The following is a 16,180-nucleotide window of genomic DNA, read 5'->3' on the forward strand; positions in this document are numbered from 1 at the left end:
CTCTTAGCTAGTATTACAGACGTCACTTCATTTTCTTCCCGGCTTACTTTCCTTCCTCTGGCTCTGTTCATAACTATTCATTAAAAATAATAATAAAATAAAATAAAACAAAACATTGAGCACATCTCTTCCTACCTCTCTCCTGCTTTTATTTTATTTGTTTTATTTTTGGCTGTGTTGGGCCTTCGTTGCTGGGTGCAATCTTTCTCTAGTTGCAGCGAGCGGGGGCTGCTCTTCACTGCGGTGCGTGGGCTCCTCATTGTGGTGGCTTCTCTTGTTGTGGAGCACAGGCTGTAGGCGCGCGGGCTTCAGTAGTTGTGGCACGTGGGCTCAGTAGTTGTGGCTCGCGGGCTCTAGAGTGCAGGCTCTGTAGTTGTGGTGCACAGGCTTAGTTGCTCTGCAGCATGTGGCATCTTTCCGGACCAGGGCTCGAACCCGTGTCCCCTGCATTAGCAGACGGATTCTCAACCACTGCGCCACCAGGGAAGTCCCTCTCCTGCTTTTAAAGGAATCACAACCCGTAGCTTTAATGCTGCCAGCAATCTTTTTAATGAGTGATGTAGGCTCAATCCCGATTTCTTTCTCTCTCTTTTTTTTTTTTGCCTCAAAGTAATGATGTGTAACTTGTGCTAGTTGATGCTCTACTTGACAAATGCTCACACCACCATTTGCTACTAGAACTACTTTTAGTCCTTAGATCCCTTTACTCACACAGTTAGCTATCACATAGGAAGAAAGAGCAGGGACACAGAGGTACATTTTAAAAAATAATTTAAAAAATTTAACCATTAAAAGAATTGAGGTATAATTTGTATACCATTTTAAGTGTATTAAAAGAAGAGTTTTAGTAAATTCTTACAGTTTTGTGTGTCTCATGTTTCTTATACATCTTTCTTTAGCATCACCACAATCCAGTTTTAGAATAATTCTATCAGCCCCAAATGTGTCCATTTTCGGTCAAGTCCCCACTTGTATTCCCTGACCCAGGATACTATGGATCTGTTTTCTGTCTCTGTAGTTTTGCTTTTTCTGGAAATTTCAAATAAATGGAATCATGCAGTATGTTGTCTTTGTGTCTGGCTTCTTTCTTTAGCAAAATGTTTTTTGAGACCCTTTCATGTTGTAGCATACATCAGTAATCCATTCCTTTTTATTGTTGAGTGGTATTTCATTGTATGAATGTACCACATTCTGAAAAATTCATTCTCCAATTGATAAACTTTTGAATCGTTTTCAGTTTTTGGCTATTCTGGATATAACTGATAGAACATTCAAGTACAACTCTTTGTATGGTCATCTGTCCCCAAGAGGAATGAAAACACACCTTGGTGTGAATGAAAAACTTCCAAACTGGAAAATGGCTGTACCATTGCACTTTCCCACCAGCAAAGGATGAGTTGTGAGGGTTCTAGTTTCTCCATATCCTTGGCAGCACTTTAGATATTTTATTGGATAGGCTATGGTATTTTGTTCGTTTTAATTTCCATTTTCCTGATGACTAATGGTGTTCAGTACTTTTTTGTGTACATTGGATGTCTTCACATATTTTGGGTCATTTAAAAAAGTTGAATTATCGGGGCTTCCCTGGTGGCTCAGTGGTTGAGAGTCCGCCTACGGATGCAGGGGACACAGGTTCGTGCCCCGGTCCGGAAAGATCCCACATGCCGCAGAGCGGCTGGGCCCGTGAGCCATGGCTGCTGAGCCTGCGCTCCACAACTGGAGAGGCCACAACAGTGAGAAGCCCGCGTACCGCAAAGAAAAAAAAAAAAAAGTTGAATTATCTGTTTTGTTATTGTAAGAGTCCTTTATATATTCTATATACATCCTTTATTAGATAGTTATTTACCTCTTTATATTTTCTAAATACATGTATGTTATCAGATAATTATTTTGCCAATATGTTCTTTCAGTCTGTGGCTTGTTTTTTTTTTTTTTGCTTTCTATTCTGTTGTTTTTTTTTTCTTAACACGTCTTTATTGGAGTATAATTGCTTTACAGTGTTGTGTTAGCTTGTGTTTTCATTTGTTAAATGATTTCTTTTGAAGAGCAAAAGTTTTAATTTTAAAGGAATTCAGTTTTGTTTTTTTCTTTTATGGTCTTTAAAAATTTTTTTTTCCTCTATGCCTTTAGGTGTCATACCTAAAATTTTTTTGCCTAATCCACAATAATTTTCTCCAAGTGCTTTCTTCCACGAGCTTTGTAGTTTTAGTTCTTACTTTTAGATCTATCATCCTATCTGTTTTGTGTTAATTTATTGAAAAGACTGCCCTTTCCTCATTGAATTATTTTACCACCTTCGTTGAATATGAATTGATGTAAATGGGTGGGCCTGTTTTTGGACTCTGTTCTCTTCCGTTGTTTATCCTTACGCCAGTACCCTACTGCTTTGATTATTATAACTTTATTGTAAGATTTGAAGTCGGGTAGTATCTTTCAGCTTTTGGTGTAGTCTTAAAGTGGTCCCCATTCAAAACTTTCCCAGCAGGCTCATTGTTTATACATCGTCTGGGTGGTTATGGGCAGATGACACTATTAAGACATCTCCGGGAAAATCAGTTTTACTTCGGGTAGGGTAGGCCTGACATTACCTGTCACTTTATTGAGTTACCTGTCACCGCTAGCAGCATTTAGCAGGATCACACTTGCCATAATCATAATTATGTGTAATGCCTACCATGTACCAAGCGCTTTGTGTAATTATCTCATTTGATACTTCCAAGGTGCTGCAAAGAGGACATCATCACCCTCATTTCGTAGCTGAGTCCACGATAACATTTCCGAGGTCACACAGCTAAGCAGCTGCTAGTGATGGAGCCAGAGTAACAACAGCAGTATTCACATGAGAAAGCCAGGTTTAGAAACCTCACCTGTTCGATGGTCTTAACCCTAGGTTCTCTCAACTGCTCCAGGCGGCCCTCTTCATGGAGAGGAGGTGTATCTTTTTAGTTTATACAGTGGAAATAGTAGTGGTAGTAAGAGAGAAAAGGGCGACATGCGTGTATCCCTGCCTTTTCTTGCAGTGTTCCTGTCTTTCCTTCTGTCAGTCTGCCGGTGACAGAAGGCCCAGGGCGGTCTTCCCCTCTCCATCCCTTGAAACTCCTAAAGTAGCTTCCTGAAAGCTATCTGGACTCGTAGATGAGAAAGGGGGATGCCGATTTATTATAGGTGGTCAGTGCCCGTACTTCTGCTTTAAATAGCTATATTTTTCCTTTAGTGACTTAGAAAACATTTTATAATTCTAAGTTTATAAGTATTTTGTTAATTCTTCTGGTTTAAAATGTTACACCGAGGTATCGTACTATACTGTGGAAATGATTCACATCTTCTATCTTCATGTCCATATGTGTCTTACTTTAGTTTGGGTTCATTAGCACTTTTTCCTCATTATATTAGCACATTCATAAAAACCTTCTGAGTGGTATAGATCAAGCAATAATTGTTAATATCATCATTCACACTCACATCACAAGTTTTAACTCTTGACTGTTGCATAGTGTGATGTCCTCGAGCACATTAGTTGTTGGTATAGAATTAGAATGGGCTTAAGTAGGCCGGCAGTGCTGGAAAGAATTGATGACCCCTGTTACGTAACAGTTTACTGCTCACCACTCACAGGCTGCCACTTGAGGAGAACCCATTTGTTGTATTTACTGCGATAACCTCTTATCTGCATACGGATTTCCTTTCGTTTTGCATGAAACATCTCTGCCTAATACCCTAGCTGCATTTCTTTACCTGTGATGGTCTCCAGATGGATCAGGTCCTGGCAAAAACCAAAATGCATTTTTTTCCCATTTCTTTCCCCTTTATGAAATCAGATGTTGCTAGTGCCCTAGAAAAAATGGCAGTTTGGGGTATTAAATTAACATTAGCTTTTTTCTGCTGTTAGGTTCTATTTATTATCCTAAAGAGTAAAGGGCGCATCAGAAAGTTAATACTCTTAAGTCTAATAATGAATCAAAGTATGAATTATTACTGATTGGTGTCACCTGAAGGAAAAAAATGCAGTTGTAAAAACATTCCTTGAAGCTGATTAAATCTAGTAGTACATACTAGTTAAAATAAAGACATACTACTACTAGTAGCAGTCAGGCAGTTTTTCTTTGGTCCATAATATACACAAGAGTGGTAAACATTAATCCACATAAAATATGATAGGCACATATTGGTTGTGTTCGTATTACTGACTGTGCATCTTGGAAATAAATAAACTTCTTTGGTACAGTGGAAGTGATCCTTGTGTGGATCAGAGAAAGTGCTGCACAGTCCTTCATGGCTAAGTTCTTTGTTCTCAAAGATACACACCCAGATGAATCTTGGTTGCCCTCATTATTGAAAATGTTCAGTTCTTCCTTTTCTTATCCACTCTTACTCATGCAAATTGTCATATATAGCATCATTTTTTTTTTTTTGGCCGTACCACGTGACTTGCAGGATCCTAGTTCCCTGACCCGTGGTCAAACCCGGGCCCCTGGCAGTGAGAGCAGCAAGCCCTAACTGCTGGACTGCCAGGGAATTCCCTATAGCATCATTGTTACATCATTTTACACAAGATTTTTTTTTTGAGATAAATTATTCACTTTTAAACGTCTTTGTTTAAGCAATCATGACATAGGTTTTTATTTCAATAATTTCAAGCCTTTCTATTCCATATAGGCAAACTATAAATCACAGCAAATTAAGATCAGTATGTGAACTTAATTAATTAATTAACTTGTTCGTTCATTCAGCAAACATTTCCTGTGTACTGTGTTACTGTGGGCTGGGCATTGGGCTAGGAGTGCAGTGTGGAAATGGGTAGCTCAGGCGTCCTCTGCTTTTATTCAGCTTTCAGTGCTAGTGATTAGACAGGCAGCTACCAGGAAGTGTAATAAGTGTTATGGCGGGCACTCAAAATTTGTTGGGTAGACACCTCATAATTCACACTGAAATGTAGCCTTATGTGTCTTACATTGGTTTGTACAAATAGAAGTAAGGTAGCAAGTCGTCTTCTCGATTTACCATGCAATTTAATGGAGAGATGTTATTAATGAGTATTACTACTTGTATATTGGTTGTAAAAAATCACATCCACTCTAATGAGTCTAACAGGATTCTGCATTTTTTATTCATATTTGTTTGTTTCTTTATATTGCAGATTTCTCTTGGATTTGGCTACAACTTTATAGATCTTCTGCACTGTGTACAGGCACAGGTGAGTTTAAAAGTAAGCTTTTCTGTTGGTATATTTTGATTTTTAAGTAAAATCAAACATTTAAAATTATACTATTTATAGTTTAGCAAAATAATATGTAAGTAAAATGAATATAAATTTTAAAAGTGTTGTATATTTGTCTACATTTGTTTTATTATGAAAACTCACTATGAATGTGTTGGAAATGGTATTTGGAGGTAAAATGACCATATCTGTTTATCAGTGTTTACTGTGTGTATTTGGGAAGAGTTTACATTTACCCATTGGATGAGGTGAATTATCATTTCATAGCCTAGCAAAATGTTTGCATTTATTTTTATATGTAAATAAAATATTGCTTGCTATAGATTTTGGCATCAAATTTCAGTCTTAATGTGGGTAGATTTAATGAGCAGGCTTTTCTGGTCCAACCAGTCTGAAATAGCTTCTCAATCACTCCTTATCACACAACCCTGATTTATTTTTATCATAATGTTTATGATCATGTGATGTACTCTTATTTTTAGTTTCCCCTACTAGAATATAAGCTCCATGAACATTGGGGCCATTTTTCTCTTGTTGAAAACAGTATCCATAGCCCTTAGGATAGTGTTTATTGTATGGGAAAGACTGAATAAGCGTTTGTTACCGTAATTATTGGGTAATACATATTAAGAATTTATTTATATTCAGAGTAATTGAACTCTGCATCTGTAAATACAAAATAGAAATAGCTCCTTATACTTATTTCTAAATATGAATTTATATCAGATACTTTGAGTATATCGCTCATAAATGTTCAGAGAAATTACCTGTGTTACATATTTTATGTACTCAAGTATGATTAATCAGGGTAGAATTCAGAGGATAATGCCTCCAATTCTCTATTTATTTTGTCACCACCGTAGTAGGTTCTTAGGATCAAGTGACGGGTAAACCTGAAGGAAGTGTGGGAGCTTCTCACCTCCTTACTCCGTCATGCTACCATTTGGAAATGTTTTGTGTTATCTTTATGGAGAGCAAAGTATCAACATATTTGACATTAGTTGTCCAGTTTTAATCTCTGAAAGCCAAATAAGCTAAAAATTTCCCACTACCTGTCACTTCATACAAAATGTAATTTACTTAGGTTATTTTATTTTTGTAGATTGGGGGGAATTTTGGGTCATTTTTCTGCCCTCTGTATTGATGTTTGAATTCATTATCGAAGGAACCACCCATTTCCTTTTGTCTTTGGCAGTTTTCTTTAAGTGTTCCAGGATGTTAGTCGCTACTGTTGGGTTCATGTCTTTTGTTTTTCGTATGTGTTGTGTTTTGATCTGTTTCACCTTCTTCAGGCATTGGTTTCTCCTTCCGCCATCATGGTTTTTCATTTATAAAAAGAACTAAGTCTGAACTTTAGGCTTTTTTTTTGTTTTTTTTAAGTAAAATTTTAGGAATTACACAGCCATTTCTTATTCACATCTAATTTACAAGTGCAATTTGCAGAGACTCCTTCGATAACACTAATAACAGCAGCTACTACTTATTGCTCCCTCACTGTGAGCCAGGCATTATGTAAGTGCTTTTCATTATCTTCAGAATAACAGATAAGGAAATTGAAGCTGAGAGAGGTTAAGTGACTTTCCCAAGGTCATATCAAGTAAGTGGCAGTTTGCCACTCTGAAGACTTTGATCTTAACCCCCGAGCTCCATTTTCTGCCTAAATAGCCCTGCATACGAGCATATTTGTGGCAATAAACGTAGTATAGGAAAATCATATTCATATTTGAGGACTTAAAAATTAATTTTAAAATCAAATATTATTTTGCTTATATTTCATTAGTAGGTCTTAACTTCTAACCTTTATTTCAAACTGAAACATGATGACTCATTTGAAATTTAATGATGACCTAAACAATTTAAAGTTCTACCTTGGCACTTTAATTTCATACTCACTTTTTGGGGGCAGGTACATGGCAGACAACCATGTGGATTCCTTGTTTTGTTATACACATGGTATGCTATGAATCAGCATTCCTTCTCCCTTGCAGTATTAGAAACTTCAGGTTATGAGTGGCGTCTGTGGTTTGTTGGATGAATCACTTTTCCTGCAGAGAACAGGTTGTGTGAAATATTGTGACTATAGAATTACTTAGAACCCTTATCTTGGAAGGTGTAATAATTTATGTCTCTGTGGGAAATATTTTAATTATTTAAGAAACGAAGTGACATAGCTTTGAGGTAAAGCAGGGTTGGTTCAAATATAATTTCAGCTTTCCTTGTTTAGTTTATTTTCAAGGCTGAGTAGGAGATGTTATATAGAAATATTTTGAATCTTAAATATACAATATTGTGGACAAAATGTTCTTGAAGGCAGTGTTGTTGAATATAGCTTAAAATTTTGATTTGAAAACATGATTAAGTATGCTTCGTCACACTGTCCTAGGGATTCTATCTGTGAGTGTAAATGCCAATTCCAGGTTTGAGTATAGGGAAATGAAATTCTGTAGTTTGAATTTAAAAAGACAAAATTTATTTAACAGGCTGAACTGTGCTTCCTAATCTACAGCTATATCAGTGTTTCCATTGCAGTCTCACATTTTAAGCATTTTTAAAGTTGGCCAATAAAATTTTGTCAGAATTGATAGTCGAAACAGGAGCAAGTGTTAGATAAATCTATTTGACAGTATAGCCTTGAAATGTAATTTTCCCTTTGCCATGGAAACCTGAACTCACTATGGATTCATATATATTTTGGATTTATTTATAAGTACATTTTCTCTATGTTAGAGATATCTGGGGTGAGAGGACAGGGTGACATGGGTGAGTGAAGAATTGTTCACACATGCTAGGTAGAGCTCAACTCTTCAATACTAACATGTAGAGAGAGTTCTCCAAAGTACAATAAAGCATCGTATACTTCTTGTGATACTAATACATTTTGTTGTTAAATACTAAACATTATATTAAACGTATCAAGACATAAAAGAAATTATGTCCATATTGGGTATGGCATGATTGAAAGTACATCTCAAATGAATATTTGTTGGATTTTGAATTCCCTCTTTGTTCATAGATGTGAGAAGATTTGTGATTAGGTGTCTGATTTAACCGAGAGTGTATAAATTCCCATGAAGACGGGCAGCTTGATTTGAGCTACAAATCTGAGATTTTGAGCAGTGTCCCCTGAAAATCAGTATTATTCTAAACAAAATTTAGTAGATTTCACTATATCTCTTTTGCTTTAGGCAGAAATCTGCCAGCATTTAGCTGTGTTGCTATTTTTGTGCTATTTCCTTCAGATGTCAGCATGGTAGGCACTGTGATTTGGAAAATAAATATTTTGACAGTTGACAAAATGCCCTCAGTCATTTAGCTATTCAGACGAGGATCCTAATCCTAGCCCCACTGGATGGAACCCTCTGCTCCTTGTATGTAGAATGGACTGCTGAACTCAGGACAAAATAGGCTTACTGGTGGGTTGAAATTATCTTCCAGTGGGTGTTATTAATACAAAGCCACAGTTGGAAACTGTATGACAGGCCAGTTTTTAAAGCATTTTTACTCTTCCATTTTCCTCTTTTTATGCACACATTCATGTAAACACATTGGCTTAGTTTTCCCCATAAAACTACATTCATTCAGCACCATTAACTCTCCTTTCTCTCTTCCCTCTTTCCCTTTACCCATCCTCCTTCCTTTTGACTCTCTGTTCTTTCAGAATATTAATTATTTATCTCGTATTAGTCTGTTCTGAGTGCTATGGGAAATATAAAGAATAACTACCAAAGATTGTTAAACTGGAAAAGGAGTATCTGTGCCAATTTAACACCATATTTCCTTGCTCGTTCTTTTTACGTTGAATTTTGGCTTTCTGATTTTTCTCTTAAAGAAAAAACTGAGCCTTGTTTTCTGAATTATATGTCTGTTTCTACTAAAAGCCTTAATCTGTCCATGGGAGTAGAGGTCAAGGCAACAGCAACAGCAACAAAAGCCGTCCCTCCTAAGCAAATGTTTTGTTTGCATGGCGTTACCTGCGCTTCCAAAGTGTGCTCCTGGGCAGGTACACACCTCGTGAGATAGGTGTGTTGTGCCAGGTGAGGTTGAGACAGTCCCAGAATCCAGGCAGTCTCCACGTAGAACAGCGGCATTGCGATTTCCATAGGCACAGCCAGGCCAAGTGATGTAAGCGTAGTGCGTTGCTGAAAGATTTACCAGAAATACGGCAGAACCTGGTTTCTTTGGCTCATCCAAATGCTAGAATTGCAAGATTTAGAATTACAGCAATTTTCAAGCATCATTTTTTTAGATAATTCATAAGGATGTTTCTTGGATCGTAAATTGGGATTCAGTGTAGAGAGATTTCACTGTGAGAGCACTGTGTTTTTTTAATTGAAAAATTCTAAGTGTGACTCCTATCAGCATCGCTGGTATTCTTTGGAAATAATTATAATTAAGAGTATTGCCAGTCTGTACCTTGTGTAGATCTTTCGAGTTAGCGTGTCTTAGAGGAAGTGGCACTGGAGCCAGAATCTTCTGAGAAACAAGTGGACTCTGGTTTCTCAGTTGTGCTCCTCTGTGCTGTAGTACAGGTGTGTGCGTGCCCAGGAGTGGGGAGAAGGGGCTGCAGACTGTTAATAAAACGTACATTCTCCTGCCTTGTTTTTTATTGTTGTTACTGCTTTTAGATTTCATTTCAAACTTGTATATTCTACTTACCTGGATAGTAGAGTTGTTAGCTTTAGGGAGAAGGTCTGTGATAAGCAGAATTTCATATTTGTGCCACCGTAGTAACAAATACATGGCATTTGATTTGGGGTCAGTTATTAGGTGTTTTAGCTATGCCCTTCATTTTCGTTTTGGAAGAAAGTGACAGATACATGTTATTTTCTAGACAGGTGTTGAATTTGAGTCAGCTGACCTTGCCAGAATTTCCTTTAAAGAGAAAAGAGCGAATAAAATCAGGCTGCTTTCATTAAACACCTCATAGTTTATTTTTGAAGCACAGATCATTTATGTCATTCTCCACTGTTCATAACATCTAGATGTAAGAGATAAACATTTATTTATAAAATTATCCATATCTATAAAATTAATTACATTTCCTCCTTCCCTCCCTCCCTCCCTCCCTCCCTCCCTCCCTCCCTCTTTTTTTCTTTTTTTCTGTGATTCTTTGCCATTAAGGTATAGAGATTTCCACTGAAGACTTCTCTTGCTAGCTTGAGACTCAGAAAAACAAGACATAACCAGAGAATTTAACAGTAAATGTTGCAACTTGTGATTTTAACCTAATTCATGCATTAGGTTGTCTAAGCCTTGTTTTGTTACTTCATGAATGATTCATGGGTGTCTACAATCAGTGGAAATATATTTTTTGTTCTAGCCACAGCTACACTTCTGCCTTCCCATCCAAAAAGATCCAAGGGAGAGGAAGAACTATGTAGCATTTAATAATGGCTAAATAGGAATTTAACCATATACTAGAGATGTATGTATTCCAGTTTTGGAGGATCTCTTAAGTGCATGTCTCCATGCAAGGTTGAGATTGTGGTGCCATAGTCTGTAGACTTGTTTGCCTTCACCACTTTTGGAAGTATTCAAAAATATTGAATTAATTTAGAATTGATTAATTTGAAGACTTTGCTTTCTTTAAACCACAGTTTTGACCTTTCCGGTGCCAGTTACATGAATTTCATAAGCAGAAATCATACATTTAAAATTTTGTGGTCTCCACCTAAAGGACCGGAAGTCTGTTAGCTGTCAGTGTCACAGAATTGGAGCCCAGTTTTTACTGTACCTCCTTGAGAAGAGAAAAGGACTGAAAAAGCAGTAGTGTGATGAGCTGGGGTAAACTTCAGCAGACAGATGAGTGCGAGAGCTTATAAAAGACCTGCCAGTGCCTTATATGAATACTGAGACTTTGAAGTCTTTACCTAAACTATAAGAGAATACCTTTAAAGAAACAACTGTGTCATAATTATTGAATTGGTAGCTTAAGTTAGAATAGAGAAAGCCGGGGCCGGAGGAAACAGTTTATTTCGCAGTTTCTTTCAGTTCTTTGTCACTAAGAAGACGATTTGATCTAGATTTCTAATTCTGCCTTTGATGTGGCGGTTTTATTACAGTCCAGAAAATGAACTGTTTCCTAGGTTATAAGATAGAGTGTGAAAATAGAAGATAATTTTGAACTAATGTATTTTGAAAACTATTTGGTGGTTACTCATGCTCTTACATTTGAATGGAATGGAAATGGAAAATTCCTTTGACTTAAAACATCTGCTAGACAAATTCGGTTGGTTTTATGAGTTTTATTTATATACAATAGTAGACTTTGTTTTATTAACCCAGTGGAATCTTGGTTTTCGATTTTCTTTGAAGCTAGATGCTTTGGAACATTAACATTTTTCTCTAATGTAGAAGTTAGATGTTTATTGTTGATGCTGCTTCAAAATACTCCCAACGTTTCATAAAATCTTTATGGTCTAACAGGTAAGTTATTACTTCTTTGAACTCGTTCGCTGACATATTTATATTGTATGTCAAGATCTGGTTCAAACTTTCTCTTTAAAGTGTCTTTTGAAAACATAAAATCTTAAGCCTTTGTAACATAGTGCTGTTATCTTTTTTTTTTTTTTTTTTTTTTTGCGGTACGTGGGCCTCTCACTGTGTGGCCTCTCCCGTTGAGGAGCACAGGCTCCGGATGTGCAGGCTCAGCGGCCATGGCTCACGGGCCCAGCCGCTCCGCAGCATGTGGGATCTTCCCGGACCAGGGCACGAACCCGTGTCCCCTGCATCGGCAGGCAGACTCTCAACCACTGCGCCACCAGGGAAGCCCAGTGCTGTTATCTTTTAAATGTATTTTGATTTTAGCATATCCTAAATGCCAGTACCTATTGCTTTAAACCATAATGTGTGCTCACTATATTTATCTGTTTCCCATCTTTTAATTTTTTTCCTCCGAAACCTTTCACAGCACAGTGGCTGTCATCAAAGCCGTTCAGCCCCAGAGCCAAATGCTGCCTGCAGTGCTAGCAGCAGTCCCCACGGATATTCGAGGTGGCCATCCTCGAGTCCTGAGGGGCCCAGGAATGCCACACCAAGGAGCTTACTTACTTCTTGACCGTTCCTGACCCTAGGGATAGAAAATAGGAGGCATTTACGTATTATCTGTTTATTCCCATAAATTTGATATCTTTGGCTTACGGTATTTCTACTTCGGTGTTTTTTTTACTGTCATCATTACTTTTCCTGAGGTCTCTGTTGATTAAGGGTCCTGTTTCCTACTAAATTTCAAGGGCTGATTATGAAAATAACATACCTGATCATTTGTTTATATACTACAATGAGGTTTCATGAGGTAAAGTTTTCACAGTGTTTTGAAGTAGTGATAAATGTAGGTTACCTTGAGGGGTAGAGAGAAAAGGAAAAACAAACATTTACTATTACTTTTGGCAAGACATGGTTCTTGGCCTTTACATGTTTTGTATCCATTTAAACTCTGGATAAATTCTTTGTGTCAGGAATTGAAGTATGTTTTGATCATGTCTAAATTCTCTTTGATTGAAGTCAAGACTAAACCACTTTTTATTTTCAAAGCATTTAAATTTTATATCCTGGGCCATAATGTCTGTAGTGAAACAGAACTTAGTGTCTTTCAACTCATCTGCTTTTAATTGAATCTTGTAACAATTGCAAAGACATTTTGTGCCACCTTCTATATTAGTTGAGGAAAATGATTCTTATCTCAGAAAAGGAAACTTAATTAACTGGTCCCATCAGATACTACAAAATGAATTTTGTCTGAAGTGCTCAAAAGATGAGAATCAGGAATATGAAGGAAATTGAGTTAGACTCATCCTACGTCATTAATATTTTTTTCATTATATAGAGCAACATGTCATTGTTTCATTTTTTTTTTTTTCATTTTTTGTTCATAGAACATTTTTAACGTTACTGCTGCCCATATATGGGCATGTAGCTTTTCTGTGTCAGTGTGTCATTAGATATATAAATTTGTTTTATTTAAAGGAACATTACTGTATTACCAAAGACTGATAATTATGAGGGGACCCCAAACAGGTAGAAAGTAGGACATGAACACAAATTAAGGCTTAAATGTTTTAGTCATCTATTTAATTGAATGTACAGTTTACTTATATTTGATTAAATGTCATAGGCCAGTCAGCAATGTGGGTTTCAGTACAGAGACATAAATGTGGAACCAAGTATTATCAACACAGATCCTGTTTTAATCCTAGTACTAATGTAATAGAAAGTTCTTGGAACTGAAAGATCATTTATAGTTGCTAGTGTACATATTGTTCTTATCATGAGCCAGGCAGTGTTCTAAGCTCTTCCCATAATGATCCACGTAACCCTCAGATGAAGCCTAGTAAGTAGCTGCTGTTATGATCTCGCTTTAGAGATGGGGAAAGAAGCCACCGAGAAGTCCAGTGACTTACCCAGTGATGTGCACCTAGTTTAACTAGCTAGTTAGAGGCAGAATTGGAAATGAGACCCAGTCTGTCATTGGTGGTCTTTTGCCTGTGAACGTTTGTTCTCTTAAAAAATAAAGAAGAAATAAACGGACCATCCAAACAAAACAAAGAAATAGTCATTTCAAAATAAAGTTTCGAGCTAACCTTCTGAGTATGGGAAAGAATATGACAAGGCTTAGCGTTGTACGTGCTGTCCCCTTGCTCCCACTGGGGGTCTGCGGCCCACAAAGTTGCTAAATTGTATACTACATCAGAAATGATTATGTGACATTAATTAATAAAGGGAAATGCAGGTCACAGAAATTACGTTAAGCTGGCTTCAAATGAGGTTACACAGATAATTCATTCAGTGGGATTTGGATTTAGATGTTTTATTAACATGGGTTATTCTGTTTTAATGGATGGGGAAAGGGCTACCTCACTTACTTTTTCATGTTCTTCTCTTTAAAAATAACCTTAGGGCTTCCCTGGTGGCGCAGTGGTTGAGAGTCCGCCTGCCGATGCAGGGGACGCGGGTTCATGCCCCGGTCCGGGAGGATCCCACATGCCGCGGAGCGGCTGGGCCCGTGAGCCATGGCTGCTGAGCCTGTGCGTCCGGAGCCTGTGCTCCACAACAGGAGAGGCCACAACAGTGAGAGGCCCGCATACCGCAAAAAAAAAAAAAAGGAATTTCCTGGACTTCCCATATTAAGAAATCCTATGACCTTTTCACACAAAGAGATGTTCCATTCAAAACCAAATTTCAGTTGTTATTTAGAAAAAATTATATTTCTAAGAGTGACTAGAGAATTCTTTCAATTACTTTACAAAAAGCTTAATTTATATTGAAGAACACTTTCTATTTCATGTTGACTGTATTATATTTTAGATAATCATGATCTAAATGAACAGATGTGGCATTTACATTTTATAAAATGTCTAAAAATTAGGCTACCCTCCCTCTCAGATTTCTCCCAGTTTTTTTTACACAGGTTCCCAGTAGGATCCGTGTTTAGTGTTTTTAGGTGCTTATGAGTTTTTGTGATATAATAGTATTCACGATGAACACAGAAAGAAGTTTTAATTACTCACCACCTCAAATTTACTTTATTCGCAGCTGCCAGTTTCCTTTTTCTCTTTTCAAGCTGTTTTTTAAGCAAATACAAAATAATTTAATTAATACTGTGACATATGGTTTCAGTGTTTTAATAATTCATGCTGTTTCTTAAAGCACTGATTAAATCTACCCTTAAAATTTTTATTCTGAGTCTTTATTTGTATTCGTAACTCATGGTTGTTAGTAGTCTCTTAAAATTTTTTCTTTCATATACCCTCTAGTAACGACTTGACCACATCTTTTAAAAATAAAATGTAGAAATATTTTTATAAATCAGAATATAAAGGAGTTTTAAGAAGGAATCTTTTCTTGCATATCTACATTAATATATACATTAATATACCTTATACCTTAATATATATATTATTTCATCAAATTCTTACTACCGTCGACTTGGTGAGAGAAATTATCTGCATTTTATCCGTGAAATCACTGAGGCTCATGGAGATTACTCAGTGCCATATAGGGAGGCAGGTAGCTCCAGACCTTGAAGCTGGGACTTTATATTCCCCACTCTGTCCTCTTTCACATATAGCGTAGCCACCTCTAGTGATGCAAATGGAAATTCCTGATTAAGTGAAGCTCTGGTTTGTTTTTTACCCCCTGGCTGACCGACGGTCTTTTCCAGTTCGGTCTGTAATCATTTTGGAGCACAGAGTTATTGTGCACAGAGTAAAGTAGGAATGTTTCAGGTGTACAGAAAAGATATATTTGGTCTTTGTTCCACCCACATCTTTTATGTAGGAAGAGAAGTGGAAAACAAACATTAAGTTACATAAATGGGATTACAAAGCAATGTAACAACAAATGTAAAATAAGGTATTGTAGCAGGTGCACAGTGTGGGAAGGTAAGGGACACTGGGCCCGTCGCTGTCCCTCTCTTGGTACTCTTGACCTTGTGGTTATCTTGCTGTGACATTTACAACCCTCCTGTGTATTCTAGATCATTACAACAGGAGTAGCTAGAAATGAAACAGATACAGGATATCTTTTGTTGATGGGACTCAATTGCCGCGAAGACAGAAAAATAACTGCTAGTTACAATCTTAGCTGAAAGTGTCCTGAGAATGCAGTGGCTACCACGTTCCAGGCCTAACCCAACTAGGTTGTAAATTTCCCTGCTCTAGATGATTGGGAGGAAGCCATAACACTTGGGTTTATACAAAGTACTGAGTAAATTCTTAGATTTTAATTTATCTATTAGAGTTTAATAAATTATATCTGATATATCGTCTAACTGAAGAATACCTCTTGTTGAAGAGGTATAAAAAATGCTTAATGCTTTAATATAAGGATATTATGTCCTTTTTACAAGTAGTCAGTTGCAGGTACCTTGGCCAGAGAGAACAGAGAAGGTCCAGAGTTACAGAAGTAAAGCCTACCTTGAGGGTCCTTTATTCTTTTTTTTTTTTTTTTTTTTTTTTTTTTTTT

The 16,180-nt window shown here is 36.9% G+C and overlaps 1 protein-coding gene across 10 annotated transcripts in view; it reads left to right on the top strand.

Annotated features, from left to right (window-relative positions):
* The window catches only part of NCOA2 (nuclear receptor coactivator 2), a 272,180-nt gene that overhangs the window by 93,708 nt on the left and 162,292 nt on the right, over nucleotides 1-16,180 (top strand). For all 10 annotated transcript variants that reach the window (XR_003793512.1, XM_029222591.1, XM_029222582.1 and 7 more), the window contains exon 2: nucleotides 5,138-5,194. The gene's annotated coding sequence lies outside the window, so the exon portion shown is untranslated. The remainder of the gene's footprint in view (nucleotides 1-5,137; nucleotides 5,195-16,180) is intronic.

The sequence above is a fragment of the Monodon monoceros genome, unplaced genomic scaffold, assembly GCF_005190385.1.
Source record: "Monodon monoceros isolate NGI ecotype Baffin Bay Population unplaced genomic scaffold, NGI_Narwhal_1 Super_Scaffold_14, whole genome shotgun sequence".
Taxonomy (NCBI): Eukaryota; Metazoa; Chordata; class Mammalia; order Artiodactyla; family Monodontidae; genus Monodon; species Monodon monoceros.